This window comes from Aquarana catesbeiana, linkage group LG07 (genome assembly GCF_042186555.1).
Source record: "Aquarana catesbeiana isolate 2022-GZ linkage group LG07, ASM4218655v1, whole genome shotgun sequence".
Classification (NCBI taxonomy): Eukaryota; Metazoa; Chordata; class Amphibia; order Anura; family Ranidae; genus Aquarana; species Aquarana catesbeiana.
In genome coordinates this window covers 333430777-333458079 of record NC_133330.1, presented here as the reverse complement: position 1 = coordinate 333458079, position 27303 = coordinate 333430777, and the positions used below count along the sequence as shown (strand labels likewise).

Sequence of the window (27303 nt, the reverse complement as noted above, 5' to 3'; positions counted from 1 at the left end):
GTCAGATGAGATCAAAATTGAACTTTTTGGCCTGAAAGCAAAACACTATGTGTGGAGGAAAACTAACACTGCACATCACCCTGAACACACCATCCCCACCGTGAAACATGGTGGTGGCAGCATCATGTGGTGGTGATGCTTTTCTTCAGCAGGGACAGGGAAGCTGGTCAGAGTTGATGGGAAGATGGATGGAGCCAAATACAGGGCAATCTTAGAAGAAAACCTCTTATGCCCCGTACACACGGTCGGACATTGATCGGACATTCCGACAACGAAATCCTAGGATTTTTTCCGACGGATGTTGGCTCAAACTTGTCTTGCATACACACGGTCACACAAAGTTGTCGGAAAAATCCGACCGTTCTAAACGCGGTGACGTAAAACACGTACGTCGGGACTATAAACGGGGCAGTGGCCAATAGCTTTCATCTCTTTATTTATTCTGAGCATGCGTGGCACTTTGTCCGTCGGATTTGTGTACACACGATCGGAATTTCCGACAACGGATTTTGTTGTCGGAAAATTTTATATCCTGCTCTCAAACTTTGTGTGTCGGAAAATCCGATGGAAAATGTGTGATGGAGCCCACACACGGTCGGAATTTCCGACAACAAGGTCCTATCACACATTTTCCGTCAGAAAATCCGACCGTGTGTACGGGGCATTAGTGTCTGCAAAAGAGACTGGGGTGGAGGTTCACCTTCCAGCAGGATAACGACCCGAAACATACAGCCAGAGCTACAATGGAATGGTTTAGATCAGTACTTCTCAACCCTGTCATCAAGTACCCCCAACAGGCCATGTTTTCAGGTTTTCGTTTACCTTGCACAGGTGCTTTAAATCAGAGTCAGTGGTTTGGTATTCCGGACAAGCTATTTTATCTAAGAGAAATTCCCAAAACATGGCCTGTTGGGGGTACTTGAGGACAGGGTTGAGAACCGCTGGATTACATCAAAGCATATTCATGTGTTAGAATGGACCAGTCACAGTCCAGACCTAAATCACATTGAGAATCTGTGGCAAGACTTGAAAATTGCTTTTCACAGACGCTCTCTATCCAATCTGACAGAGCTTGAGATATTCTGCAAAGAAGAATGGACAAAAATGTCCCTCTCTAGATGTGCAAAGCTGGTAGAGACATCCCCAAAAAGACTTGCAGCTGTAATTGCAGTGAAAGGCGCTTCTACAAAATATTGACTCCGGGGGGCGCCATACAAATTTACCCCCCCACACTTTTCACATATTTATTTGTAAAACATTTTGAAAACCTAGTACGTCTTTAGTCTATATTAGTGGTCTCCAAACCATGGCTCGGGGGCCAGATGGGACCCTCTGCTTGCCTTTATCCGGCCCTTGGGGCATCATTTCTCCCACTGACACCAGCGATGGGGGAACTATTTCTTCCAACAGCAAAAATTACGGGGTGTTACCAATTGTTACCAATGCCAGGATATTTTCCTCTTCCCACTGGCCACAATCCAGCCCCCCCCAGTCTGAAGGATAGTAAACAGGCCCTTTGTTTCAAAAGTTTGGAGACCCCTGTTCTATATCATCACATATAATGAATATTCAGCATGTACCTCAAATGACATTAGGGACCTCATTTAGGCCCCTCAATACCTCATACCTTGACAAACTCTGCTTTAAAACCCACCAGTAGGGGAAATTAGAACCTATAAACCAGGACATTGCCCCTCCAGACTACCCCAGCAAGTGTCCAGCACACTGGCTGAGTCGCCTTAAACTTTCCAAAGTATTTAGGTCACTCAATCATTCCACTGTATCATGTGGGTTGGGGCATTACTATGCTCTGACTTTTAGAAAGTCACAAGATTTTGTGTGCCTACGGAGGGATTCAGAGTAAATCAAAAGTTAAGTCTTGGCATCACATGGTGTCTGCTCTACTGTAAAAGCAAAGACGTTTATAGGTTTAGCTCAGGGGTGTCCAACTCAATTTTTTGGGGGCCACATCAGCATTGGTTGGTCAAGACCCCCCCACCCCCCTTACGTTGTGCTGCTTCCAGGAAGAGCTGGGGGTGGAGCCCTGACGCAGAAAGTGCAGGGTCTGGAGGAAGACCAGAGGAGGGCTAGAGTCAGCTGCTGGAGCCTGCTGAATGCTGAGACCAGGAAAGGAGGAGGCGAGGGGGTGCTGCAGCTGCACAGAGAGATGCAGGATCTGTAGGAGGAGTTCTGTCCTTCTCTCTGCTGCCAACTGCTGAGAAGGGTAATAATGGTGGGTGGGGACAGAGATGAGCCTCTCCAAGGCTGCATGGTAAAGCGCAAGATCTGGTGGAGGAGTTCTGTCCTTCTCTTTGTTGACGACTGCTGAGAAGGGTAATAATGGTGGGTGGGGACAGAGATGAGCCTCTCCACGGTTGCATGGTAAAGCGCAAGATCTGGAGGCAGAGTTCTGTCCTCCTCTCTGTTGATGACTGCTGAGACAAGGTGGGGGCAGAAATGATGGGGATGCTGCAGGAGAGGTGTAATGGACACTTGAAATGGTTTGGAGGGCATGATTCGACCCGCTGGCTTTGTGTTTGACCAACATTGAGCAAATTTGGACAGAGTAGCCCCAATCAATATTCTGCCAGGTAATAGTGTCGACTCTGATCTTCATGAATCATTGGAGGCAAAAAATGCCAGTGGAGATGTCAATTGCCTTGACTGAAGACTCTGCTGAAAAAACATTGCTGGTACAAAGTCCTTTAGCACCGAATGTGAAAAGACCAAGGAGCCCCTCCCCATGAGCTATGTACTATCACCGAAGCGCCCCCTCCTGCTGAAGTGCCCAAGGCAACCGCTTCTTCTGCCCACCCCTTGGTCCAAGCCCGGGCTGAGGATCCAGGTCACATGGATCAAATCACGGCAGAACCTTTAAGTTACAATTGACAGAGATGTTTCCTGTCCACATCCTGCCTCCCAAGTCCCAAGCAGACCTAAGGAAGAATAACCGTCCCTTTTACCAAAAGCACAGTCACAGAATATAATGAGAATTTTAAAATTTTCAGAGATTTCAAAGATTAAGCTGCACAAAGTTCTCCTGTGTAACAAGCGCCGGCACGCAATCAAAGTAATTAGGTGAAATTGGCAGACTCGGCGAGCTAAATGGACTGTATCGCTTGTCAATTCCAATGTTTCCATTTTATTAGGTTAAAAAATTGCTTCTAGACTCTGTGGCAAAATCAGAACAGACGTTTGCCAAATAGATTATCCTGGAATGAAATGTTTGCAACATTTTTGTGTAATTTTTTTGGGTCCATCAGCCGTCAGCCTTCCAGACGTTGAGGAACTATACGTCCCGGTATAGCCGGTAAACGTCTGGCTTACTTGTTTCTAAGAGATGGAAGCCAATTTAAAGGTGCACTGCCCCTTTAAATTACAAACTACAGCAATCACGGATGCTTGTAATTTTAAGGGACAGCGCACCTTTAAATTGATTTCCATTTTTTTGTATCATTTTAATATTATTTTGTATTATTTTTTGTTAGCTTGAGTAGCAGAACGGGTGACAATATGATATCCGACACCTCACCTATTGAATTGAAAATGACACCAACAGGATGATTGGGATTATAGCGGTGCCCACAATTAGAAAAGATACATTTAAAAAAAATAAAAAGTTTATTCTAATAAAATTAAAACAAATTTGGGTTCAAATAAAAATCAGAGTATGATACATACCGTATTAATGATCAATGGTGTCCGTATATAGAAAGTGATCAGTGCTTGATATCAGATCCCAACATGTTTCGCCTACATTGGCTTGGTGGTCCTTAGAAAATCCCTGAAGAAGTCAATGTTGGCGAAACATGTTGGGATCTGATATCAAGCACTGATCACTTTCTATATACGGACACCAGTGACCATTAATGTGATATATAAAATACTATATTTTTTTAACCCAAATTAGTTTTAAACTTTATATGAATAAACTTTTTATTTTTATAAAATGTATCTTTTCTAATTGTGGGCACCGCTATAATCCCAATCATCCTGTTGCTGTAATTTTTATTATTTTTTTGTATTTAATGCCCTAGAGTGTTAAAGAGATGCTGCAGTTTCTTATTTATATTTGTTCACATATCGCAGATTTATACAATTTGGGTTTAAAATTATTTCTAAGAGAGTCAACTACTAAAATGTGATATAGGTGAATAGCTGAGAATGTGTTAACAATTATCCAGCCCTTGAAGCATTATTCCTGCCACTGACACCAACAATGGGGCATCATTCCTGACACTGACACCAATGATGGGGCACTATTGCTTCCACTGACACCAACAATGGGGCACTATTCCTTCCACTGACACCAAAAATGGGTCACTATCCCTTCCACTGACACCAACGATGGGGCACTATCTCTTTCACTAACACCAACAATGGGGCATAATTCCACCCACTGACACCAACTATTCCTCCCCCTAAAACCAAAGATTGGGCATTGTTCACTCCCTCTAGGCACAGGCTGGCCCCCCTAAAAGCCTGAGCCTAAAGCCTGAAGGACAGTAAACTGGCCCTTTCTTTACAACGTTTGGAGACCCCTGGGTTGGATAAGGGTTATTGGATGCCTTTATTGCTTTATGTGTCCTCTCTATTAGCATAGATGCCACCTGATTTGCCAGGACAGTCTTGCATCTTGGACCTCAGCCCAATGATACTGTGCCCCGGGCGGTGTCCCGGGATCACAGTGTTATCCTTACACAAGTTACTGCATGTCTGAAATAATTCAATATTCAACTCATTAAGGGTCTGCAAGAGGGTGGCCCCCTCATAATTGGGTTTGGGTGGGGTTTGGGTGGGACCATTCAGTCACTAGGTGGGCCTGAACAGGATTGAAATGTTGGTAAGCATGTATAAGTCTTGGTATCCATTGTCATCGAGACAGAAAGTGACAGAAATGTTGATCAAACGTTAAACTTTTAGCAGTGCAGCACATGTTTGTTTTTTGGGGTTTTTTGGAGAAATAATATTGGCCACCAAACTAGCATGTAATCCTAATTGGTTAGTTAGAAACTGATAGAAAATCCAAAATTTTACAGTTGTTAGCGGTATAGGAGCCGAGGGTAAATCCTCCAATGGAGAAATCTGTTTTGGTGACAAACATCTAAGTGGAGTTTCCTACTCATTTGAAGAGATTTCTTATTTCTTGTTTATGTCAAGGAAAATCTACCCAATGGGGGGGCACAGACAGTAAAAAAAAAATTTTTTTAAAAAACGACAAACATCTAAAACTAAAAAAAAAATTGCTTTAAAAAATAATTTAATTTAAATGTTTTGTTTTAAATTTTTGAATTATGTTTAATATTGTCCTTTTTTAACAAAATATTTACATAACGAATTTTCTAAAGACAAAACAGAGTAGAAGCTGCTTCCTTTCAGCTTCTCTCTTTCTTACTGAAATTTTGGAGGGAGCCGCTCAGAAGAAGGAAGAGAAAGAGAAAAGATCTATTACTTAAATTCATTTACACGTGTGTGTTAATTTCAGTTGAGGTAATGAGTTCTAAAAAAAAAAAAAAAAAAGTTTTTTTCTTTTTTTTACAACAAAGTAGCTAAGGAGAAACTGGAAAATATGTAGGAGAAACTGAAAGCCCCATCTACTGAATGCATATAAAAATACAAAGTATCCCTTAAAGGGGAAGTAAACTCCCTCTGCTGACATTTACCTATGGGTAAGCCTATAATAAGGGTTACCTATAGGTAGTGAAAATATCTCCTAAACGTGTGCAGTTTAGGAGATATTTACATTACATGCAGCCAGTGACACCACTGGTGCATGTACTCTGAAGGAACGGCCATGGGTGCCATTCCTTTCCAAGCCCCGTGCCGTGAACAGCGGCCCCCACGCTCATGCGCGGGAGTGACGTCATTGCGGTTCCGGCCAATCACAGCGCCGAAGCCCGTGAACCTGGAAGAAACTCCGGGGCAATTGTCAGCCATCTCAGCGGTGTGTGCGGGAGCCGCTGCAACAGCTTTGTTCTAAGCATTTCATAATGAGCTAGTATGCATACTAGCTCATTAGGCCTTGTCAGAGTTTACAACCTCTTTAACCGTAAAAAAAAAAAAAAAAATTATATATATATATATATATATATATATATATATATATATATATATAAAAGTGTCCATATGCAGTATTTCTTACATGAAAAGTTTCAATATTGCCAAGGAAGGATAGACAGAAAAAAAGGAAATAGGGAAGGGAAAAAAGAAGGAAGGACAAAAGGAAGAAAGGAAGGAAGGAAGGAAGGAAGGAAGGAAGGAAGGAAAAAGGGAAGGAAAAAAGGAAACGAGGAAGAGGGGAAAGAAAAAAGGAAGTAGGGTAAAGGGGAAGGAAAAAAGTAAGGAAAGAAAAAGGGGAGGAAAAGAGGAAGAAAAAAGGAGGGAGGGAAAAGGGGAAAGAAAGAAGGAAGGAAGGAAGGAAGGAAGAGGGGAACGAAAATAGGAAGTCTGGTAAAGGGGAAGGAAAAAAAGTAAGAAAAGAAAAGGGGGAGGAAAAGAGGAAGGAAAAAAGGAGGGAGGGAAAAGGGGAAAGAAGGAAGGAAGGAAAAGGGGAAGGAAAAAAAAAAGGAAGGAAGGAAAAAAGGAAAGGGAAAGGAAGGAAAAAGGAGAAGGAAGAAAAAGAGGAAGGAATGAAGGAAAAGGGAAGGAGGAAGGAAGGAAAAAAAGGAAGGAAGAAGCAGAAATATAGTAAATTCAAGTAGAAATGGGTTGATACCAATAAATATAATCAGTTTATATTTATACCGTTTTCACCTGCATCAGTGCTTAGTTAATATGCAGACCAGGACTTGATGAGGCATGGGGGACCCCACAGACATACGCATGGTCAGCATAAAGTTAACTCGTAAAAGGGTTTCTACAGACCCCCTAGTGGTCTACAATTTGTGGACCCCCTTAGTGGTCTCTTATTTGCATGCCACACTCTAAGCAAAATCCAGTGGGGATTACTTATACATAAATAGGCAAAAGGCACAAGATATTATCATACAGAATTTCCTATACAATTATAACCATATTCAGGAAATATAGCCCCTCAAAAAGGCAGTGACATCACAGGAGGTGGGGAATCCCCTGCACCCCCCCCCCCCAAAGGATTCTCCTTACTTGCTGACCAGAGGCGACAGAAAACCTGCATTCTAGGAATGATCCCCACTCAGGTCCCCCAAGTGATTGCCAATGGGCTCCAAAGGAACCCATTAGAGCAGGGGTCTCCAAACTATGGCCCTCCAGTTGTTCAGTTGTTCCCATCATGCCCAGTCATGTCTGTGAATGTCAGAGTTTTACAATGCCTCATTGGATGTGTAGTTCCGCAACAGCTGGAGGGCCGTAGTTTGGAAATCCCAGCTTTAGGGATGGACTAACGGAACAGATGCTTTGGTCAGCAAATTATATACAGGTATGTGCGGAAATGTGCATTTTTTTTTTGTAGTGTTAGGCAGGCCAAGGTGCATTTAATTTGTGCTTTGACATGCATTTTCAAAACTTAGAGTTTGGATTGGATAGGCTTAACAGCCATTGAGCAAGGTTTGTTAGACCCATTGCCAACACATCAAAATGCATGGTGCATGTGCTGCTGTTGACTTCTCTGGACCTCCCAGCGCACTAGAACGCAGAGAAAATACAGGCATGTTGTGTTTTTCAAAATGCTGAGGTTGGAATGAACACTATCTTTATTATAGGCAGGGAACCAAGATCAATGAGTTTAACTAATTCCCGCCCGCCGGCCGTCATATGACCTCCTTGAGTTTGTGCGGGTATATCTGAATGATGGGTGCAGCTACAGGCATCATTCAGGTAATAGGCTTTTTCAGCCGGCGATTCCCTACACCATAAGGATGATCATAGCAGCTGTTCCGCCGCTTGATCGTTCTTACGAGTGGCGAGAGGGGACGTCCCGCCACCCCCCGCTGCTTCTATATATATTCATGCCATATTCCTATTACAAGGGCTGTAAACATCCCTTGTAATAGGAATAAAAGTGATCAAAAAATGTTTGTTTTTTTTAAAAAGTGTCAAACTAAAAAAAAAAAAAAAAAAAAAAAAAAAAAAAGGGCCACTGTCCCCGTGTGCTCGCACGTAGAAGCGAACGCATACGCAAGTCCCGCCCACATATGAAAATGGTGTTCAAACCACACATGTGAGGTATCGCCGCGAACGTTAGAGCGAGAGCAATAATTCTAGCCCCAACTCAAAACATGTAACCAGTAAAAAAAATTTAAAGCGTCGCCTATGGGGATTTTTAGGTACCGAAATTTGGCGCCATTCCACGAGCCTGGGAAATTTTGAAGCGTGACATGTTAGATATCTATTTGCTCGGCGTAACTTCATCTTTCACATTATGTGAAAATTGGGCTAACTTTACTGTTTTTTTTTTTTTTTTAAGCACAAAACTGTTTCTTTTCCCAAAAAAAACGCCTTTGAAAAATTGCTGCGCAAATACCGTGCGAGATAAAAAGTTGCAACAACTAGGGCAGGGGTCTTCAAACTACGGCCCTCCAGTTGTTCAGGAACTACAATTCCCATCATGCTAAGTCATGTCTGTGAATGTCAGAGTTTTACAATGCCTCATGGGATGTGTAGTTCTGCAACAGCTGGAGGGCTGTAGTTTGAAGATCCCTGCTCTAGGGTCTTTGCTAAAAAAAAAAAAAAAACATATATAATGTTTGGGGGTTCTATGTAATTTTCTAGCAAAAAAAAAAAGATGATTTTTACATGTAGGAGAGAAATGTTAGAATTGACCTGGGTGTCAAGTGGTTAAGCATGTTGGACCATGTGTGTTAAAACACAACAGTCTAAACGGGCCCTTAACCATTCCAATTGGCCCAAACTGGGTTGAATCTAATCAATGGGCTTATCAAAGTTACCGACAAAGTCTTATTTTTTTTGTTGGTGTTGGGTTCTTACCTTAGGGGGTTGGTTTAGAAGCATATTGTGCTCAGAGGTCTGGTCAAGAAAGCCAAAAGCAACCAATTAGAACAAAACTTTTTTTTTTTATTATTTTTTACAAATCCTAAACTGGGCAATTTTTCTTTCCTACAGAAACCCTACATGACCCAGGTGTACACCCCCCATGCCTTCAGAGAACATTTATTGCTATCATTTATGCCTCGTTTCCACTGAGCAGATCGGTTCAGGTTGGTTCGGGTTGGTTTGGTACGGTATGGTACGCTATTTTCAGTGTTTCCATTATGAAAGCCGACCATACAACCGAACCATACCGCAGCATTCATGGTCCTGCTTCAGATTTGGGGCCACAGAAAACGGTACGGTACGGTTAAGGCGGAGCTACGATACATTCCACTGATTGGCGGACGTGTGATGCCACACTAGGCATTTTTTCTAAACCCATGTATGGCGGTCCGACTTGCAGTGGAAACGCTCCCCTGAATAGGCCGGACCATTCTAACCCTTCCAAACTGTACCGAACCGATCCGCTCACTGGAAACGAGGCATAAGTAAACTCTGCTGTGTTGCCTTTTTTTTTTTTTTTTTTTTTTAATCTCTGATTGCAAGGTGAAGGAAGAAGAAAAGGGGAGGTGAGTTACTTACATTTCCCATAATGCAGCATTTTTTTTTTCCTGGGAGGTGAGTGTGTCAGCGAACAGAGGGCTCCAGTACGGGACTACTTTCTCCTCTGGCTCATGGTGATATCACGCAGCGCCGGGAAAACCCTGAAAGACAAGCAGTTTGCAGGTGGTGAGCAGAGAGCGGTCCACGCAGCCAGTCCATCATGTATTGTGTGCTGGTGAGGGCCTTGTGCATAGCGGAGACACCATGGAGGCAACGCCAATGAGCAGGAGTGAGTCCGCTGTCACGGCTGCTGAGCTAAAGGACTGAACAGCTGTGATTAGAATTTTCAATCAGGCCTTCAACTATTCATCATGTTACTGGGGGTGGGGGGGGGGGAGAACAGCTAGTCAACAAGCTCCTTCCTCTCTGTTTTCTGAAAGCGGGGCTCAGAAAGGAATGCAGAGCCATAACCCCTTCGTGACCAGGGGGGGGGGGGGGCTTTCATTCATTTGTGAATGGAAAGATTGGTCAGAAGGCTTTAGATTTTTGTTTCCTTTAGTTCCCCATTGTAAATACAACAACAATGTAGGAGTTTGTTTCTCTCTCGTCTCTTGCTCGGGTAAGGTGCAAAAGGGAGACACAACGCAAAATGAGGTGAGATGATGAGCGTTTCTCTGAGACCCCCTCCCTGTTATGGAGCGTTTTATATTTCAATGTTTTTATTGAAAGAATAACAAAGTACAGAACAGCCAAACACATAGGCAGATTAATATCGAGTTATCAAAACAATATATTCCAATACAGAAAAAATAAAAGTAGGATCATAGTACTTATCCACCATCCAGCATGATAGCAAGACATAAAGAGTGCGATAAGTATCCAAAAATTGATGGGATTTAACCATAACCTCCCAGTCATAACCTGGGCAACCCCCGGTGTGAGGGGATGGTATAGACCCAGAGTCTTGGGAGGTCCCCGGGTGTGGTCTCTGGGACAGTCCCAAGGCTCATGGTCATAGGAGGCCTCATATGAGGTCACCTGTATTGCATATGAAGTTTCTGGAGAAGGAAAAAAAAAAAAAGAACAAAACAAATAGAAAGCTATGGAGCGTTTTAGCAACAAACTGGTCCCAGCAAGAGTTTTATGTATGTGAAGATCCAATTCGGGGTGCCCATGTGAGCTTTTGACTGGGTGTAAAGTAAAAAGTCATGACTAGGGTAGTTCAGATAACTTGCTGCCTCAACTCAGTTAAGTACCTGCCAACACCTTTCTCCTTTTTTCCCCCCAGTAATGACACAGACACTGTGTTGGATTTAAATGGCCACTTGGCCTTTTATTAACTCAAACGTATTTAAAACATAAACCTTATATGAATTGATGATTGCAGATCCTTGACGACACCATCCAAACTTTTGGAATCTGTGGTACCTCTAGGTCAGATTCTTTTCCCAGCCGCAACACCGCTTCGGGGACTTACTAACTGACCACAGACCCCTACCACCTTACTACCTGGTAGTCTAGACTGAACTAGACAAACCAGGAGGACTCCGTACCTGAGACGGGTCCCACCGTTTTATCAAAATACCTAAATTTTTGTACCTTCGTCAAGGACTCCAATCGCCAAACCTTTTGCATGAAGTACTTCCAAACTTCTCCTTAAGGGCGGGAGGGCGGGACGTTCCACCACCGACTTCCACCTGCAACTGATGACTCCTACTTCCTCCCTTCACTAACTATCCAGCTCCTCCCTATCCTGCATTTAACTCCTCCAATCAGGTAAGGGGCCAGTTTATTTTCCCTGAACAGTCTCAACCCCTCTTTAACCTATTGCAGTCTGATAGTTCCTTCCACCCCGTCATGTATGCCCTGCGCTTACATTTCCTTCCAGCTCCATACATGTCTGTTTTGCAGAAGATCTACATCCTAGAACCTAAAGGTCACCACCAACATCTGGATCTTTACTAATTAGGGACTATCCTGGGTGACAGGTTATCTTGATAGGTAGAAGAAAAGTAGTGTAAAAAAAAAGGATGAATCGATGAGGCAATTAGGTGCCATTGATTTGTCTTTTATTATAAACTAGAAATTTGGATTTTGCCTAAAGGATATAGCATGAAGACGTGCTTTGAAAGACTGCACTGCCATATAATTAGTTAGCCAATCAATGGTCTCACCCTACACCAAAACTTCTTCATTTGCTGATGCCTAAAGTGGTACAACACTCTGCTGCTGCTGTTATTAGAAGGTGAAAGCCAACACGTTTCAGGGGTAACAGATATACACTATGTTGTAAAATATATTGGGACGCCTGCCTTTACACGCACTAATGGCATCCCAGTCTTAGTCCGTAGGGTTCAATATTGAGTTGGCCCACCCTTTGCAGCTATAACAGCTTCAACTCTTCTGGGAAGGCCGTCCACACGGTTTAGGAGTGTGTCTATGGGAATGTTTGACCAGTCTTCCAGAAGCACATTTGTGAGGTCAGGCATTAATGTTGGATGAGAAGGCCTAGCTTGCAGTCTCTGCTTTAATTCATCCCAAAGGTGTTCTATCAGGTTGAGATTAGGACTCAGTGCAGGCCACTCAAGTTCCTCCATACCAAACTCGCTCATCCTTGTCTTTATGGACCTTGCTTTGTGCACTCATCCAAATCATTTGGTGGAGGGGGGATTATGGTGTGGGGTTGTTTTTCAGAGGTTGGGATTGGCCCCTTAGTTCCAGTGAAGGGAACTCTTAAGGTGTCAGCATACCAAGACATTTTGGACAATTTCATGCTCCCAACTTTGTGGGAACAGTTTGGGGATGACCCCTTCCTGTTCCAACATGACTGCACACCAGTGCACAAAGCAAGATCCATAAAGAAATGGACCTCAACCCAATAGAACACCTTTGGGATCAATTAGAGTGGAGACTACGAGCCAGGCCTTCTCGCCCAACATCAGTGCCTGACCTCACAAATGCGCTTCTGGAAGAATGGTCAAACATTCCCATAGACACACTCCTAAACCTTGTGGACAGCCTTCCCAGAAGAGTTGAAGCTGTTATAGCTGCAAAGGGTGGGCCAACTCAATATTGAACTCTACGGACTAAGACTGGGATGCCATTAAAGTTCATGTGTGTGTGTGTGTGTAAAGGCAGGCCTCCCAAAACTTTTGACAATATAGTGTGTATATATATATATATATATATATATATATATATATATATATATATATATATATATATATATATATACTACAGGTATATTAAAAGACAATCATGTGCACCTAACTCTCTCATTGATTCATTCTTTTTTTGCTAATTTTTTTCTTTTTTTTTTCTGCTACACTTTAACTCCAAGGTCCCTTTAAAGGGGCGAGGGTAGCCCTGGTTTTGGAGCAGCCTAACTGCTGTACTACCTAACCTATAATTCTTCACATCATCAAGACCTAAGAAGTCCCTCAAATCCAGAGTCACTCCCAACCACATCTTTAAGACCTAAGCAGTTCCTAAGATCCAGAGTGACTCACAACCACATATTCTAGATCTAAGAAGTTCCTAAGATCCAAAGTCACTCTCACCTACATCTTCAGGACTTAAGAGATCTCTCAGATCCAGAGTCACTCCGGACCATATTCTCAAGACCCAACGAGTCCTGCAGATCGGAAATCAATCCTGACCACATCATCCTCATCAAGGCCTAAGTCCCTCAGATCCAGAGTCACTCTGGACCACATCATCAAGACTTAAGAAGTCTTTTAGATCTAGAGTCACTCCTGAATACATCATCACGACCTAAGAATACCCTCAGATCCAGAGTCACTCCCAACCAAACCCTACTAGGTAATCTTTTTAGGTCACCCCCACTCCACCCACTAAAACTCACCTTTTGCTGCTCCATTCATCTCTCGGAACCTTTGGAAACACCCAGTAATTATGAGTATGGGGATCATGTGACCTTCTACCATTTCTCACAAGACGCAGTGCACATGCTTGAGTGGCCAGTCACTAGGCCCAAGCACTTGGGGGAAGAGTGAAGGCTGCTAACCCTACATAATCTAAGACATTGGCCCACACAACGCTTGCAATTTTAGTACACTCAGCATATCGCAGGCAGCAATCAAAGTAGCAGGGAAGCATGCCCTATAAAGAGAACCCTTTCCTGCACATGACCATACCAGAACTCCAGCCTAAAATAGTTGAAAAAATAATATACAATTTAAAGATAAAATAAAAGAACAGCGTTCACCCTAAATCCAGAGTTGTCCTCCACAGTACTTCTTTTCTGCCACAAGACGTCCTTAGCCTCTTGGGTCAAATGATGGTCAGCATCATTCAACCCACTTGCTCTAAACCCAGACTGTATGGACCCACTGCCAGTCTGTGACTGGGCAGTAAAGTAAAAGCAGCACAGTGCTCTCTGTCATTCTGCTCCATCCTCCTGTCAGCGTAAAAACTGGTTAGTTACTTATGCTATTTCTCCCTATCCCAATCTAGGCTCCGCTAAGGACTGGAAGAGGCTGACACCAAGTCAAATTCATGTACTTATGCTGCTTGCATTAAAAAAAAATACATTTAATAATGTATTAATTAATACAAAGTTGCATTTTATATCTGCCTAAAGTTCAGCTTTAAAATAAATGGAGATCTTCATTAAACATCAGTAATGCGTGCAAATTTTGGAAATAAAAAAAAACTTATTGGGATACTACTTGGCTTCTCAGTTAAAATCTCAGTTAAAATCCATCCTTTTGTAGAGCTAGTAACAGGAACAGCATACAAATGGTAAATCTTTATTCTTTTTTTTTTTTATTTTGTTACAATAGCACTAAAAATTACCTTTTAGCCAATATTCTGTTAGCACAGCTCAGTAAGTCTACTTGATTGGACAATGTGGACAATGGCGCCCGGAGGGTGAGCTTCCGGCATTTCTGCACTACACAGCGAGTGGTATTTCCAGTCCCCTGAATTCCCTCCCTGAAGTGTGAGCGCCTGAGGCCAGCTACCGCTATATACAAAGCCATGCCCGGGACCAAGACATCCGAGAGTCCCCCCCCCCCCCCCCCTCCCCAGCCATTGCCACTGTGAATTTTAAATATCATAGCTTAAACAGATCATAAGCTGGAGCTGAGCAGGAGAAAGAAACTGCCATTCACATCAACATTGTAACTAAATGCACAAGACCCTCATGTATGGAATACACTCACTGCATTAAAAGCAGACACTTTGTATTTGAATTGTAATAAAACTGGAAACTCCAGCTTGCAATACTATTACCAACCCAGGTTCAACATTTTCCCCTCCTCTATAATCTGCAGTAGTGATGTGCAATTTGTTTTTAACAAATTTCGACAAATTCGTTAATTCAGAAATATCCAAATTAACGAAAACCCGTTTAACAAACTTTTCCAAATATTCATGAATTCAAATATTCCTAAATTTGAAAATTCCTAATTTCAATATTTGAATCTTCTAAAGATGATGCACAAGAAAGCCTGCAAACAGTTTGCTGAAGACAAGCAGACTAAGGACATGGATTACTGGAACCATGTCCTGTGGTCTGATGAGACCAAGATAAACTTATTTGGTTCAGATGGTGACAAGCGTGTGTGGCGGCAACCAGGTGAGGAGTACAAAGACAAGTGTCTCTTGCCTACAGTCAAGCATGGTGGTGAGAATGTCATGGTCTGGGGCTGCATGAGTGCTGCCGGCACTGGGGAGCTACAGTTCATTGAGGGAACCATGAATGTCAACATGTACTGTGACATACTGAAGCAGAGCATGATCCCCTCCCCTCAGAGACTGGGCCACAGGGCAATATTCCAACATGATAACCACCCCAAACACACCTCCAAGACCACCACTGCCTTGCTAAAGAAGCTGAGGGTAAAGGTGATGGACTGGCCAAGCATGTCTCCAGACCTAAATCCTATTGATCATCTGTGGGACATCCTCAAGCAAAAGGTGGAGGAGCGCAAGGTCTCTAACATCCACCAGCTCCGTGATGTCATCATGGAGGAGTGAAAGAGGACTTCAGTGGCAACCTGTGAAGCTCTGGTGAACTCCATGCCCAAGAGGGTTAAGGCAGTGCTGGAAAATAATGGTGGCCACTCAAAATATTGACACTTTGGGCCCATTTTGGACATTTTCACCTAGGGGTGTACTCACTTTTGTTGCCAGCGGCTTAGACATTAATGGCTGTGTGTTGAGTTATTTTGAGGGGACAGCAAATTTACACTGTTGTACAGGAGATACTTTACATTGTAGCAAAGTATCTCCTGTCTGATCAATGTTTATAAACGATGTTACTTTGTATCTTTGTCTCCTGTCTGTACTATGTTTATAAACAATGTTACTTTGTATCTCTTTATCTCCCATCTGATCAATGTTTATAAACAATGTTTGGTAGGTGTCACTCAGTGCATGGGGGGTAATAATGGGTGGAAAACAAGGGTGATCCTCTAATGACTTCACCTACTACATGCATGAGTAGCCTAAACCTCTTGATGTAGTCTTCAGAACTACATGGGAACGTTGAATTGACATGAGCTGGACCATAAAATGAATGGCAGATGATCAAAACTGCCCCAGATCTAATGTGCTGTCAGAAAGAGCTGTGCTGTGTAGCAGAGCTGTGCAAATCTCAGAACTAGATTAACAAAATTATAAATCCTTTGGTAGCAAAAAAAAAAAAAACACCCATATATATATTCCATGTGTGTTTAGCTGTTTGCTGGAGTTCAGCTTTATAGCATGTCAACAAAATGATACAGGATACTAGATTGAGGAAGAACTCCGATCTTGGAGGATGAAAGACAAAGGTCAACATTAATCTATGTTTGGCCAAGGCACTGCGAGATCCTTCCTGACACTTCTTTACAGAAATTCCTTATTTACCTTTTGCAGAGGCGTTGTCAATGAACAGTGCTGAAGAACCTTATTTAATCCCCATCAATCGTTATTTACTTTATGAAACCTTTAACCTTTCAGCCTTGCCTATCTGTCAAGGCCCTTTGTGATCTCAGTGAAGGAAGAAATGATTATGATGTCCCTCTAAGTGACATCTGCTTGGGGCGTCATTCTATCCATCAAGTCGTTTTCTATTAGTGAAACACCTCCGATCTCACACCTTCCAGCCCATTCATCTCAATGTGCTAAAATCTATTTTATGTCAGCAGATTAGGATTAAATAATGGATGAGATAAAATGTGTTCATGTGTATATTCTGTGTGTGTGTGTGTATATATATATATATATATATATATATATATATATATATATATACACACATACATACATATACACACAGGGGACAAGCAGTCTTTAGAGCAGGGGTGTTGTATTCAAATTAATCAGGGCCGTATCAGCATTATGGTTGCCATTAAAGGGCCAGTTTTATCTGTGGGAATATGTATCTACTCTATAGGGGCATGCTAAAGACAGAGTGCAGGGTTCAGGAGTGTGCTAAGTACAGAGCGCAGGGTTCAGGAGTGTGCTATGTACAGAGTGCAGGGTTCAGGAGTGTGCTAAGTACAGAGCGCAGGGTTCAGGAGTGTGCTAAGTACAGAGCGCAGGGTTCAGGAGTGTGCTATGTACAGAGCGCAGGGTTCAGGAGTGTGCTATGTACAGAGTGCAGGGTTCAGGAGTGTTAGAAACCATGAATCAGACTGAGACAGAAGTACAGTTAAAATCACAGGTGTTTAATAATAATAAAATAAAGGTAAACAGAGTAAACGTAGTCAAAACATAGCCAGAGTTCAGGAACCGAAACGGATAGTCAGACAAGCCAAAACGCCAGGGAGCCGGAGATGAGCGTAGTAGAACAGCAAGCCGGATCTGTAGCCAGAAGGAATGTCAGCCATGCAAGTCTTTAACAGGAACAGAGGAAAGCATCTCTAGAGATGTGACCAAGGCGAAGGCAGAGATCATCTGGACTGGACAGCTTAAGTAGGCAGGACTGACGAGCAGGATATCATCAACAGGTGAGTCACTGTGGAGAGATAGGAGCTGGCAATTAGCCGACAGCTGAGCAGACAGCTTTGAGAAGGAAGGGCTGAGCCCAGCGCTGACAAGGAGCACGCTATGTACAGAGTGCAGGGTTCAGGAGCGCGCTTGCCAACAGAGTGCAGGGTTAAGAAGTGCACTACGTACAGAGTGCAGGGTTCAGGAGTGCACTACGTACAGAGGGCAAGGTTGAGGAGCTCGCTACGTACAGAGAGCAGGGTTCAGGAGCACGCTGCATACAGAGTGCAGGGTTCAGGAGCACGCTGCGTACAGCGTGCAGGGTTCAGGAGCGTGTTACGTACAGAGTGCAGGGTTCAGGAGTGTGCTGGGTACAGAGAGCAGGGTTTAGAAGTGCGCTGCGTACAGAGTGCAGGGTTCAGAAGGATACTACATACAGAGTGCAGGGTTCAGAAGTGTGCTACGTACAGAGTGCAGGGTTCAGGAGCATACTACATACAGAGTGCAGGATTCAGGAGCATGCTACATACAGAGTGCAGGGTTCAGAAGTGTGCTACGTACAGAGTGCAGGGTTCAGAAGTGTGCTACGTACAGAGTGCAGGATTCAGGAGCATGCTACATACAGAGTGCAGGGTTCAGAAGGGTGCTACATACAGAGTGCAGGGTTCAGAAGTGTGCTACGTACAGAGTGCAGGATTCAGGAGCATGCTACATACAGAGTGCAGGGTTCAGAAGTGTGCTACGTACAGAGTGCAGGATTCAGGAGCATGCTACATACAGAGTGCAGGGTTCAGAAGTGTGCTACGTACAGAGTGCAGGGTTCAGGAGCACGCTACATACAGAGTGCAGGGTTCAGGAGCACGCTACGTACAGAGTGCAGGGTTCAGAAGCACGCTAGGTACAGTGTAAATGGGCTGCTCCCAGTTTGACATCCTAGTGGGTGCAGATGTAGGTTCCCAAACTCGCATCGTCTATGTTTTGGAGACCCACATGGGTGTCAAATTAGGAGAAGAAACGGTGTCTGTAGAGCCGCTGCATCCCAATAAACATGAATGGGGCTGCCTGAACAGGCACACATGGAACACCCCTTCATCCCTGTGCAGGCCAAGGCAGCCCTCACACAATTGTATGCTTAAGTACACAGTGTGAATGAGGCCTATATGAATTCTCTTACATGCATGAAGTATATCTATAAAAATATGACCTGGTATAAACCTTTTGCAATCCCCTATAAAACAGAGCTTAGACTGGGAGAAAGGTAAGCAGCACAAGGAGCTGTTCTGCCGTGCTCATGTGTTTAAAAAGAACATGCTGACAGGAGGAAGGAGCAGAGTGACAGATAAATGAGCTCATCAGTGTGCTGCTTCTCTTTACGCTGTCCAATCACAAGCTGGGGGAGGAGCAAAACCTGTAAGTGTTGCTGAACTGCCGCAGAGACAAATCAGGCCTCCTGCTCTGCCAGAAAGGGTTGTGCTGTGCTGCAGGGCAGTGTCAACCTTAGAACTGGATGGACAGAAATACACTCACCGGCCACTTTATTAGGTACACCTGTTAGGGTTGTCCCGATACTAATACTAGTATCGGTACCGATACCGAGCATTTGCCCGAGTACTTGTACTCGGGCAAATGCTCCCGATGCTTCCGCCGATACCTAAACTGTCAGCAGTGATCGGCGCATGGGGGAGTTACAAGCTTCTCCCCCCGTGACTTTCAGCTGCTTAGTGACATTCACCGCATCCTCCATGCCCCCTCCGTTCCTCTGTTCCCCTCCGCTGTCCCTCTTCGTTCCTCTGTCCCCCTCCGCTGTCCCTCTTCGATCCGCTGTCCCCCTCCGTTCCTCTGTCCTGCCGTTCTGCTGTCCCTCTCTCTTGCTCTGTCCCCCTCCACTGTCCCCCTCCGCTGTCCCCCTCCGTTCTTCTGTCCCACCATTCCGCTGTCCCTCTCTCTTCCTCTGTCCCCCTCCATTGTGCTGTCCCTCTCCGCTGTTTGAATGGACAGAGTCAGCTGACTCTGTCCATTCACATAACTGAAACGTACTCTCCTGTGATTACGATGTGTCAGTTTATGAATGGAGAGGAGCCGCTGTCTTCTCTCCTTTCATTCTCAGTACAGCTGAGGCTGCAGAGAAAGGGACTGGGGAATCTCTATCCTCGGTCTCTTTCTCTGTCTCAAGGGGGAGATATCAGGGGTCTGTTAAGACCCCTGATATCTCACCAAAGCCCCCCAACAGGGCTGATTAAAAAAAAAAAAACACACATATTGCAATAAATAATAATAAAAAAAAATATTATTGTAAAAAATAATAAAAATGTAAACAAAAAAAAAAACACACAGACACCGTTTACTCCCTCCCCCCCCCCCCAAAAAAGAAAAAAAAGTTCAAACCGAGCATCAGAATGGGGAAGAAAGTTGATTTAAGTGACTTATAACGTGGCATGGGTGTTGGTGCCAGATGGGCTGGTCTATTTTAAATTACTGGGATTTTCACACACACAACCATCTCCCTGGTTTACAGAGAATGGTGGGAGAAAGAGAAAATATCCAGTGAGCGGCAGTTCTGTGGAGGAAAATGCCTTGTTGAGGTCAGAGGAAAATGGGCAGACTGGTTCCAGATGATAGAAAGGCAACAGTAACTCAAATAACCTCTCGTTACACCCAAGGTATGCAGAATATCATCTCTGAACACACAACACATTGAACCTTGAAGCAGATGGGCTACAGCGGCAGAAGACCACACCGGGTGCCACTCCTGTCAGCTAAGAACAGGAAACTGAGGCTACAATTGGCACAGGCTCACCAAAATTGTTCAATAGAAGATTGGAAAAACGTTGGCTGGTCTGATGAGTCTCGATTTCAGCTGCAACATTCAGATGGTAGAGTCAGAATTTGGCGTAAACATGAAAGCATGGATCCATCCTGCCTCGTATCACCGGTTCAGGCTGGTGGTGGTGGTGTAATGGTGTGGGGGGGTATTTTCTTGGCACACTTTGGACCCCTTAGTACCAATTGAGAATTGTTTGAATGCCACGGCCTACCTGAGTATTGTTGCTGACCATGTCCATCCCTTTATGACTACAGTGTCCCCATCTTCTGATGGCTCCTTCCAGCAGGATAATGCACCATGTCACAAAGCTCCAATCATCTCACCACTGGACAATGAGGTCACTGTCCTCCAATGGCCTCCACACTCACCACATCTCATCCGATAGAGCACCACACTCACCAGATCTCATCCAATAGAGCACCACACTCACTAGATCTCATCCAATAGAGAACCTTATGGATGTGCAGCCGACAAATCTGCAGCAACTGCGTGATGCCATCGTGTCACTACGGAGCAAAATCTCTGAGGAACGTTTCTGACACCTTGTTGAATCAATGCCATGAAGAATGAAGGCAGTTCTGAAGACCAAAGTGGGTCCAATTTGGTACCAGCAAGGTGTAGCTAATAAAGTGGCCGGTGAGTGTATAAACCTCCGATATATATTAATTTCAACTGGGCATATATCAATTCAGCCTTTTATTGGCTTTTCAGGAAATCGGCTGCACCTTTATGTCTTCGGGTTCTTGCAGGATCCAAGAGCAGCCAAGGGGGAAACCCTCACCAGCACAAGGAGAAGATACAAACTCCATGTAGATAACTCCCTGGTGAAAAGTGAGCGCAAACCCGGCGCTGCAAGGTAAGAACGCCATGTTACAATGAAGCAGGGAAGGTCCCTGGAGGCCGTTTATAACGGTGTGTATATAGCTTCCTGCTCCTCGGGAGCGATCGTGTGCATTAGCGAACACTCCACGCTTTTCCTCATTGTTCTTGAAGCTAGCCTAATATGCTTTTTTTTTGCAGCAGCACTTGAAGCCTAGTCAAAGCTCTTTGATTGATAGTATGATTATTGCAATTTTCACCCTGACTTCCCTTAGAAACCGGCAGAATGGCTTTAATGACTGTTTCTGCTTAGAAACGACGAGCAACCTAAATAACGGTGGCCGGGGCGGAGAAGGGGGAAGAGGCTCGGTGTCAGCCAGGCATGTCACCCTGAAATGGGAAGACTGGTAATGTGCCATTTATTACTCGAGTGCCTCTCCATGCTTGAGTGGGTCTCGGCTTGTTAATGATATTTCACTCTAATGTTAAATATATATTGTTCCCATTCGCTGGAGACAAGGCAGCATCTTATTTATAGGTTGGTATAAATACGCAGATTTATGTCTCTGCGCAGGAAGACGCACAGACCTTAAAGGTGAACTCCAGCCAGAAGTAAGATAAGAACGAACAGGCTGTTGGCTGATAAAATAACCAAAGCAGTTTTTGCTGCAATATTCATCTTAAATCTAGAGATTTCCCTGCAGTATATTTTTTCTGCCACGAGATGGCATCCCGGACCAGCCCCCAACCTGTAACTGAACAGTGAAAGGAGAAGCAGCGCAGTGAAGAACTCATCTCTCTGTCACTCTTGTTCCCAATTCACTGGAGACACGGCAGCGTGTTATTATAAGTTGGTATAAATACGCAGATTTATGTCTCTGCACATGAAGACACTGAGAGCTTAAAGGTGAACTCCAGCCAAAAATAAGATAAAAAATGAACAGCCTTTTAGGTAATAAAATAACAAAAGCCGCTTTCTTGCAATATTCATCTTAAATCCAGAGATTTCCCTGCAGTATATTTTTTTTCTGCCACGAGATGGCATCCCGGACCAGCCCCCAACCTGTAACTGAACAGTGAAAGGAGAAGCAGCGCAGTGAAGAACTCATCTCTCTGTCACTCTTGTTCCCAAGGTCATATTATTACTAGGATGGGGGGAGGGGTGTGGTCATGTCATTACTAGGATGGGGGGAGGGGGCGAGGTCATGTCATTACTAGGATGGGGGAGGGGGCGAGGTCATGTCATTACTAGGATGGGGGAGGGGGGCGAGGTCATGTTATTACTAGGATGGGGGGAGGGGGGCGAGGTCATGTCATTACTAGGATGGGGGGGAGGGGGCGAGGTCATGTCATTACTAGGATGGGGGAGGGGGCGAGGGTCATGTTATTACTAGGGATGGAGGGGAGGGGCGAGGTCATGTCATTACTAGGATGGGGGGGAGGGGGTGAAGTCATGTCATTACTAGGATGGGGGGGCGAGGTCATGTCATTACTAGGATGGGGGGGGTGAAGTCATGTCATTACTAGGATGGGGGGAGGTGAGGCCATGCCATTAATAGGTTGGGGGGGGAGGGACAAGGTCATGTCATTACTAGGATGGGGGGGTGAAGTCATGTCATTACTAGGATGGGGGGGAGGTGAGGCCATGCCATTAATAGGTTGGGGGGAGGGACAAGGTCATGTCATTACTAGGATGGGGGAGCGAAGTCATTGTCATTACTAGGATGGGGGGGGGCGAAGTCATGTCATTCCTAAGATGGGGGGGGTTGGTGAAGTCATGTCATTACTAGGATGGGGGGTGAAGTCATGTCATTACTAGGATGGGGGGGGGTGAAGTCATGTCATTACTAGGATGGGGGGGGGTGAAGTCATGTCATTACTAGGATGGGGGGGGTGAAGTCATGTCATTACTAGGATGGGGGGGGGTGAAGTCATGTCATTACTAGGATGGGGGGGTGAAGTCATGTCATTACTAGGATGGGGGGAGGTGAGGGCCATGCCATTAATAGGTTGGGGGGGAGGGACAAGGTCATGTCATTACTAGGATGGGGGGAGCGAAGTCATGTCATTACTAGGATGGGGGGGGGTGAAGTCATGTCATTCCTAAGATGGGGGGGGTGAAGTCATGTCATTACTAGGATGGGGGGGGTGAAGTCATGTCATTACTAGGATGGGGGGAGGTGAGGCCATGCCATTAATAGGTTGGGGGGGGAGGGACAAGGTCATGTCATTACTAGGATGGGGGAGCGAAGTCATGTCATTACTAGGATGGGGGGGGGTGAAGTCATGTCATTCCTAAGATGGGGGGGTGAAGTCATGTCATTACTAGGATGGGGGGGGTGAAGTCATGTCATTACTAGGATGGGGGGGTGAAGTCATGTCATTACTAGGATGGGGGGGTGAAGTCATGTCATTACTAGGATGGGGGGGGTGAAGTCATGTCATTACTAGGATGGGGGGGGTGAAGTCATGTCATTACTAGGATGGGGGGGTGAAGTCATGTCATTACTAGGATGGGGGGGTGAAGTCATGTCATTACTAGGATGGGGGGGTGAAGTCATGTCATTACTAGGATGGGGGGGTGAAGTCATGTCATTACTAGGATGGGGGGGGTGAAGTCATGTCATTACTAGGATGGGGGGGTGAAGTCATGTCATTACTAGGATGGGGGGGTGAAGTCATGTCATTACTAGGATGGGGGAGCGAAGTCATGTCATTACTAGGATGGGGGGGGGTGAAGTCATGTCATTACTAGGATGGGGGGGTGAAGTCATGTCATTACTAGGATGGGGGGGGGCGAAGTCATGTCATTACTAGGATGGGGGGGTGAAGTCATGTCATTACTAGGATGGGGGGGGGTGAAGTCATGTCATTACTAGGATGGGGGGGGTGAAGTCATGTCATTACTAGGATGGGGGGGGTGAAGTCATGTCATTACTAGGATGGGGGGGTGAAGTCATGTCATTACTAGGATGGGGGGGGCGAAGTCATGTCATTACTAGGATGGGGGGGTGAAGTCATGTCATTACTAGGATGGGGGGGCGAAGTCATGTGATTACTAGGATGGGGGGGTGAAGTCATGTCATTACTAGGACGGGGGGGTGAAGTCATGTCATTACTAGGATGGGGGGGTGAAGTCATGTCATTACTAGGATGGGGGGGTGAAGTCATGTCATTACTAGGATGGGGGGGTGAAGTCATGTCATTACTAGGATGGGGGGGGTGAAGTCATCTCATTACTAGGATGGGGGGGGTGAAGTCATGTCATTACTAGGATGGGGGGGGTGAAGTCATGTCATTACTAGGGTGGGGGAAGGGGGGCAAGGTCATGTGATTACTAGGATGTTTTCTACAAAATATTTTGAATTATCCTCTCAATATATACATAAATCTCTGAAATAACTCTTTAGACACTTGGAGTATCTTGGCGCCTAATTGGAGTATCTTGGTGCGCAGTGGAAGGGGCGGGTAGTAGTGGGGGGCCCCAGGACAACTTTTGCATCGGGGCCCACAAGTTTCAAGCTACACCTCTGATCTCAGTATTTATGTTTGCCTGGAGTTCAGCTACAGTATACATCTAACTAAAGTAGTTCACGAATTTGGATTAATGTTATAAATAATATTATGCATGAATATACTTGTATCATTAATGAAAGGTGTATATTACTATTATTTCCAGCAGAGGTATTAGCAGAGCGTCGTCAGATTTATAGCTCTGTGTGTGAAGATCCTTTTTGCTTTTTTTAGCAGACTTCGTCAGACACACTCCCTGTACTGAAAATGTCATTACAAGAACTTTACCATGTTGTTAAAATTTTGTGTATCAGTGCTGCATGGACTGAGAAGAGGGGTACACCCCAGAGCTTGTCCTGAAAATTAAAAGAATCACAGGTATGGACATTTTTTTAATAGTTACGTTGTTGCAGTTTAGATGTACAGTGTCATGAAAAAGTATTCATACCCCTTTGGTTGCAACCAAAAATGTATTTTATTGGGATTTTATGTGATAGACCAACACAAAGTGGCACATAATTGTGAAGGAAAATGATAAATGGTTTTCATTTTTTTTTTTTACAAATAAATATCTGAAAAGTGTGGGGGTGCATTTGTATTCAGCCCCCTTTACTCTGATACCCCCTAACTAACATCTAGTGGAACCAATTGCCTTCACAAGTAACCTAATTAGTAAATAGAGTCCACCTGTGTGTAATTTAATCTCAGTATAAATATAGCTGTTCTGTGAAGCCCTCAGAGGTTTGTTAGAGAACCTTAGTGGTCAAACAGCATCATGAAGGCCAAAGAACACACCAGGCAGGTCAGGGATAACATTGTGGAGAAGTTTAAAGAAGATTAAAGTTTAATAGTTGTCCTGTGTCTCTGCAGCTCCTCCAGAGTCACCATGGGCCTCTTGGCTTCTTCTCTGATGAATGTTCTCCTTGTCCGGCCGGTCAGTTTAGGTGGACGGCCATGTCTTGGTAGGTTTGCAGTTGTGCCATACTCTTTCCATTTTCGGATGATGGATTGAACAGAGCTGCGTGAGGTTTTCAAATCTTGGGATATTTTTTTATAACCTAACCCTGCATTATAAGTGCTGTGTGTGTGGATGCGCTGCTCCCATCTGTATACTCTTTCCAATATTTGTGTACCCTATCTATTAAACGTAATCTTATTTTGTATACAACATACACCTGTAGAAAATCATCACATTAGGCCAAAGACATATAAGAAATTATATAAAAATCATATAAAAATCCGGTGACATATATCACATTGTAATAGAGTCCCCTCATATATGCTTGCAAGTCTTCCGTCAATTGCCGTGATTGGTGTGCTCTTGTGTTAATTCAGTATAAAGTGACTTAGTGCTCCACCACCACCTGTGAGATTGGCCACTCACCGGATGTTTCTTTAAAATTACACCTTTGGTTCATTCATAGGGATAACCACTCCACTCAAAGGGAACTTCTTCAATGGCTATATTTGGACCTTAGTGTTCCTCATATAAAATATGGATGAAAACGATCATCGCACAATAACGTTTAAAACCTTTATTTTGTAAAACACAAAAAAGACTATGCACTCACATTTCCAAGTGCCATCCAGCCGGCACAGAGCTTTTCCAGCAGTTAGGGACGGGTAGGAGCTACAGCCCGGTTCACCCGGTGTGTGCTGTGCACCCTCAGTGTACCGCTTGTGTTCCACCCCTCGTATCCGTTCGCGTCCTCACCAACCACGCTCGTTCCCAGTCACGTGGGTACAAAAACTCCCAGCAGTTTATAACCTAACCCTGCTTTATACTTCTCCACAACTTTATCCCTGACCTGTCTGGTGTGTTCCTTGGCCTTCATGATGCTATTTGTGCACTAAGGTTCTCTAACAAACCTCTGAGGGCTTCACAGAACAGCTGTATTTATACTGAGATTAAATTACACACAGGTGGGCTCTATTTACTAATTAGGTGACTTGTGAAGGCAATTGGTTCCACTAGATCTTAGTTAGGGGGTATCAGAGTAAAGGGGGCTGAATACAAACACACCCCCACACTTTTCACATATTTATTTGTAATTTGGAAAACCATTTATCATTTTCCTTCCACTTCACAATTATGTGGTACTTTGTGTTGGTCTATCACATAAAATCCCAATAAAATACATTTACGTTTTTGGTTGTAACATGACAAAATGTGGACAATTTCAAGGGGTATGAATACTTTTTCAGGCACTGTAGGTGTTTACAGGGCATTTAGAAGCAAAAAAAAAAAAAAGAATGTTCAGGAGAAGAGCGTGTCGGCAGAAAAATGCTTGACGCGCCTAAACGGGCGTTAACACTGGGCATACTTAGTGCTTGAGCATTAGTTCATTTCAATGGCCAGAATAAATTATTATTATTCTGGCCAATGAAAATTAATTACCGCCCCAGCGATTGACACACTTAGACGCGTTGAAACGCGCTTCAACGTGTTTACAAAAACGTGGCTTTATGCGCGTGTTTTTTTTACGCTGCTTTCCTCTTGCCAGGAGAAAGGTGTTAAGGAGAGCTGGGCGTGCTTGAGACCGGAATATCAATCAGCAAAGATGAAGCAATCGACCCCCCCCCCTCCACTTTCCTGTACCCCCTTTATCCCTTTGTAAATAAATTGCAGTGCACTTGAATTAACAGCAAATAACCGTACGCCTAGTACGCCTCGGCCTTTTTTTGTATGGACTTTT

General features: G+C 44.2%; 1 protein-coding gene across 8 annotated transcripts in view; it reads right to left on the bottom strand.

Annotated features, from left to right (window-relative positions):
- The window catches only part of DAB1 (DAB adaptor protein 1), a 946282-nt gene that overhangs the window by 344905 nt on the left and 574074 nt on the right, over positions 1–27303 (bottom strand). For 7 of the 8 annotated variants that reach the window (XM_073593874.1, XM_073593871.1, XM_073593875.1 and 4 more), the window contains exon 4: positions 9550–9671. The exons of the other annotated variant lie outside the window; for it this stretch is intronic. The gene's annotated coding sequence lies outside the window, so the exon portion shown is untranslated. The remainder of the gene's footprint in view (positions 1–9549; positions 9672–27303) is intronic. 8 annotated transcript variants of the gene reach the window in all.